Genomic DNA, 5,597 nt, shown 5'->3' with positions numbered 1-5,597 from the left:
TCCGCATCGTAATATCGTCGGAAGTTCGTCAGAATGACGTTTCTCGGTATTCGTCAGAAAGTCGTCGGAAGTTCTAACGAAATTCCGACGAATTTTTTTTTCCGACGAAACGATATCGACGGACGGGTTCGTCAGAAATTCGTCGGAATCGGTCTATTCCGACGAATTTCCGACGATTTCGGCCATCAGAATCCCCCTGTTTTCTTGTAGTGTGTTTACTATCTATTTCGATCACGTACCAGTTTTCTATGGTCATCAATTATTTTTTGTAATATTAATTTTTTCAAAACATCTTTGGTTTTAATTAGTTTTTAGGCTATATATTTTATTTTTGGAAAATTGTCAAAACGGTATAAACATTTAGGATGGTTGTCCCCTTAGTATAATACATTTACTAAATTGTCCCTATAGTATAATATTTTTTCATAATCCCAAAACTAACCATTCATTAATAAAATTAAACATAAATTAAAACCATTTTAAAAAGTTTAATGAAAAAGATAAAAATAAAATGTTTTAGACATGCAAAAGAAATATAAAAACAATTAAAAAAGGGAACAAAAGACACGGAACCAAATATCCTGTAACTCTAATCTTCTTCCATATCAAAATCCTCCACATCCATTCTTTTAAAATCTTCTAAGGTATAACTTGATTCCAATAACAATAGCCTATTCACTTTGTCATCAGTCGAAAAAATCCATCCCCTGGTTGGACCAAATTTCCAAACACCACATGGTGTATAGATATGCATCATAGAACAGGAGTTTGAGAAAATCACAAGACAAATTATGAAGAAATCATAGATTTCGCATTCCCGAAATTTTTGAATACTTCATAAAAGTAGAAATTGCATCCGAGAGAAAAATATATAGCTTTACAATTAATAGAATTCGCATTCTCCATATTTAGAATTTTAATTCAAAGTAGATTGTTCGTTCTAAAAAAAGTAGATGAACTTGTTTATTCTGGAATTCGCTTTCTACTAACTCATTTTCCATAGAAGACCAATTCTACTTTTAGTAGAACGTAATTTAAAAAAATTATTTATCAAGTTTTTCAACCAAAAAATATGTGTTTGTGTATATCGGTGTTTTGTTAATTTTTTATATTTTCAATAATTGTTTTGATTCATAAAACTGATTATTTCAATAAGTTTCAGGAATGGAAAGGATAAAAAGGAGACAAAATGGATAAAATTGGTTTTATATCAAAGGGACAACTATCCTAAATTTTTGTTCTGTTTTGGCAATTTTCTCTTTTATTTTTATCATCTAAAATACTAAAATTGTATTAGATTTCTTTTAATATTTTTTCAGTGGTCAATTCTATTGATTTGAAAAAAATCTACGATAACCAAATTTACCTGCATTATATTATGATTCATAGTTTTACTTGCATTATATTAATTTGTTGTTGTAAAATTACCTCCATTAACATAATAAAATTGTAAAATTAAACCCCCTTGAAATTTTGATATTAAATTATAGCTATTTCTTTAGTTGTAAGTTGTAACCAAAAAATCTTTCTTGAATCAAATATTTTATTATTGCTAATAACTTTTAAAAGAAAAAATATATAGAGATTGAAGATAGAATTCATAGAAATAGGTATTAGTCAGACGTTCATCTCCTATTAGTATTATGTTACACAACAGAACATTTAAATTAACTCTATTGTTTGATCATGTTTATAATTAAAACTAGGTCTGGACGTTCGGTTATCCGTTCGGGTTCGGATCGGGTATTTCAGATTTTCTGGTTTACACTACTAGGTTCCATTCTAATATTTTATTAGTATGAGTCGGGTTCGGATGGTAACACTTCAGATTCGGTTCAAATTTGTATTGCATCCTAAAATCCACAAAGCAACCATATATCGTTAGGGTTATACCGGTTAGATTCAGATATATCCGAAGTAAAAAAATAAAATTTAAAAATAAAACATAAAAACTTAAATTGAACATAAATTAATCCAACACACATCAGTTTGATAAAATAACAATAAAATGTTAAATCAATCATGAAAACAAGTATCATTTGTATTTGTTTTCAAACAATATGTATTACCTTATAAAAATAGTAGACTTGTTATTTCTACGAGCAAATTAATGAAGTTCTCATTAAAGTTTCATCCTTGCAAATTACCCAACTATTATGGATTTTATACACCAATAGCTCTTAAGGTATTTATCTAAATTTTAATATTTTGTTTTATATATCATATCAACATAAACATTGAATCAATTACTTGAAATATTAATATATATAGGGCAATTTTCCATAATAGCATTTTTTAGAGTTTTTGTCTCAAAAATAGCACTAAAAGGAAAAAGTCACAAAATCAATTATTAATAGACTAAATGTCCTTAATACCCTTGCTTTATATTAAACAAAACTACCGAGAAAATCAGAAACCTCTCCTCTTCGATCTCTCTCACGGCGACGAATCTCTTCTCTTCGATCTCTCTCACGGCGGCGAAGACCACGAAACGTCGACTCTGATTTCGTTCCATCATCTCCGGCGAAGAACATTGTCATCATCTCTGATGAAGCACACGAAGATTCGATTCTCCAACGACGCTATTTCGGTATGATTCCTTTTCAAAATTGAAATCAGGGTTTTTGATTGAAAATTTGGGAATTTTCTCTTCTTAGGGTTTTCTCTTTGAAATTTGGAGATTTTGATTTGTTGTTTTTCATATAATAGATTTGAGTTTGTTTTGTTGTCCAAATCGAAAAGAGAAAGCATAATCAAAATTACAAAGAAGGAATCTCAGGAAGCTTCATTTACAGAACTTGGCTTACGGAAGAAGACAAGTTTGTGACCTTTCTTTTTGGTATGCATTTTGAATCTTTGATGTTCCTAGTTCTTTTTTGACCAATGCTTTATCTTTCTCAGATTCAAATTTTTTTCAGTCTGATTGTGTAATACAGGTAAATTGTCTGATATGATATTGCTTCAAACCTGTGTGTGTTGATGTTTTAGTTCTGTTGTTCCTCTAAAAATTATAGCTTTTCTTAGTTAAGAACACACATAAAAGTTATAGTTTTTTCTTGTTCTCATTATTCACAAGTATAATGTGACTCGTTAGACTGTTTGGTACTGTTTGTAGCTGAAGAGAAACACCATTACCTGAGAAGTTGTTCTGCTAAAGACAAAGCTCTGTTGCGTTGTTGTCCAGCGTTGGAAAGGTCTTTTGAAGTTGTTGGAGCTCAAATCAAAGACTTCTAAATTTTGGAAAACAAGGTTTTGAGATAATGTACCTTTGATTATGTTCCTTTGTAGACAAAATTGATTCTATTGATATTTTATCTGCAATCCCAGTGTTCCTGAGTGTGAATGAGATGATTTTGTTTGTGAAAATTTGTGGGGTTTTTTTAGTTTCAGGAAGGTGTTTCAAACTTTCAGGATAGCTTTCCATAAACTCGGATACTAGAAAATTTGAATTTTTTTTTGGCTTGGTTACGTAGGACAGCTACGCGATGGGAGATTCAATACATGTTATGCTAAGACTATGTTTCTGAACTTTGATGTTGACTTGGACAAGTAAGAAGTTTGTAATGAATGATGACGACATTTGTTTCCTTTAGGTTGTTATTAAAGAAATTTTAGGATGTCTTGAAGCATTGTCGGTGACTCTACCAAGAAAGTGTTAAAGTTTGTTATCATTGTAAAACGCATATCCTATCTAGGATATCTTATGGTATTTTTAGGATGAGTTTCCAGAAAAAAAAATGAGTAAGCATAAGCCTTTACTTCAAAAAAGAATTAATTACGAAAGTACCAGGATTGAACTCGAGAACTCTCGTAAAGGAAATCCTAGTGTGCAGCCGCTATTCCAAGGGTGTTATGCTTGCCAAGTGTTATAATTAAATCAATATAAACAACATATTTATATTTAATTAAAAACAGAAAAAAGGTTTTGTTTCCAAAGGGAATCGAATGCGGGTTTAATGTGCGATACGAGTTGTGTAAGAGTTGAGGGCTAGCCGTTAGGCTACGGTGGATATTTTTTTTGTAAAAAAATGTGAACTTATTTATTCACAAAGATAAATATATCTTATCTAGGATACCATTTGTGATATTCAGGATGGATTTCCAAACATCGAATATGAAGATGAGATTACCAAGATACAAGACCACTAAACCAAGGTGTTATCTTAAAATGAGTAAGCTTTTAAAAGCAATATAAGCAATTCCTTTGCTTTTAAAAGCAATATAAGCAATTCCTTTGCTTACTGATACAAAAATTAAAAAATGTTCTGATTGTTGTAAAAGTAATGGAAAAGTCTATCTTTATTCATAACATAGATGTTCCTTATATAGGAGATTACACCGTCATAGATAAATGGAAAGATTACAAATCATAATCTCTTGGTTATGACCCATCCACAATCTGGTTCATAACACTCCCCCTTGGATGCCATAACCATTTAGAGCTTGTAATGTGCTTTAATGTTGCCTCATTAAAACCTTATCAGGAAAACCCAATTGGGACAAAACCATGGTAAAGGAAAATGAGTACAACAAACATTACTCCCCCTGATTTGGACATTACTGAAGGTCCCATGGACCTCTCCAATTTTCTGCAATCCGTGGGTGATGAAGATCTTGGGCAGAATATGCTTCGTCCTCGAACATGATAGTTGGTTCTTCTTTACCATCGGCCATGTCACAATCCTATCGAACATATTGAGTCATCGACCTCAAATACACACACACGAAATCTTGGATGATGTTGCTGTGATATGCGTGTACCACCATGTGTAAAACATAACCTGTCTGAAAACAAATCAACAAAACCAAATAACCCCTCTTTGGGCTGGTTAGTATAAAATAAACCAAAATCAAAGGCTTCTTCATCGTCCTTCTTATGGACCAATCAGATCAGTGTCTAAAACAAGACTTTTGCATCGTCCATCTCAAGACTAAATGGACTTCTTTACCGTCCACCTTTGGACTGAATGGATCAGTGTCCAAAACAAGTGATCTCACGCCCATGTACTAGATAATGGGTGAGACTGGTCCATATTAAATCTCTTGAGTACCCTTTTCTGTATATACTATTTGATGGACAAGGATTTCATTGTTAATGTACTTAAGCTGTTATCCCAATCAAAAATTTGTTTTCCAAGATCTTTCATCTCAAACTCTTTCTTGAGACATTCAAATGTTTGAGAAATTGTATCTAGAGGTTCCTAGGATATTGAGATCATATATTTTGATGATTATCAATATTGTTCTCGAGAACTTGATGTACTTTCAGCTCAATACTCTCTAGTACTATCATTATCCAGTGGACCATATAAATATGCAGTCACTACATCAACTTGCTGCAAGTCTAATTTTCTCTCTTATATAGCCAGACTTATGAAAAATATAAAAGTTGTTGCATCCACCACATAGGAGTATGTCTCCTCATAATCTATTACTGGTCTTTGTGAGAATCCTTGTGCAACATCAGCTTTATATCTCATGATTTCTATTCCTCACAAGACCCATTTATATCCATTGGTTTTAACATCATATGACGTCTTAATCATAGTCCGCATTTCTTCCTTAAACTATTTAACCCCACGTTTCCATTCAATCTA

Source organism: Brassica oleracea, chromosome C1, assembly GCF_000695525.1.
Source record: "Brassica oleracea var. oleracea cultivar TO1000 chromosome C1, BOL, whole genome shotgun sequence".
Classification (NCBI taxonomy): Eukaryota; Viridiplantae; Streptophyta; class Magnoliopsida; order Brassicales; family Brassicaceae; genus Brassica; species Brassica oleracea.
This window is presented reverse-complemented; position numbering follows the sequence as displayed.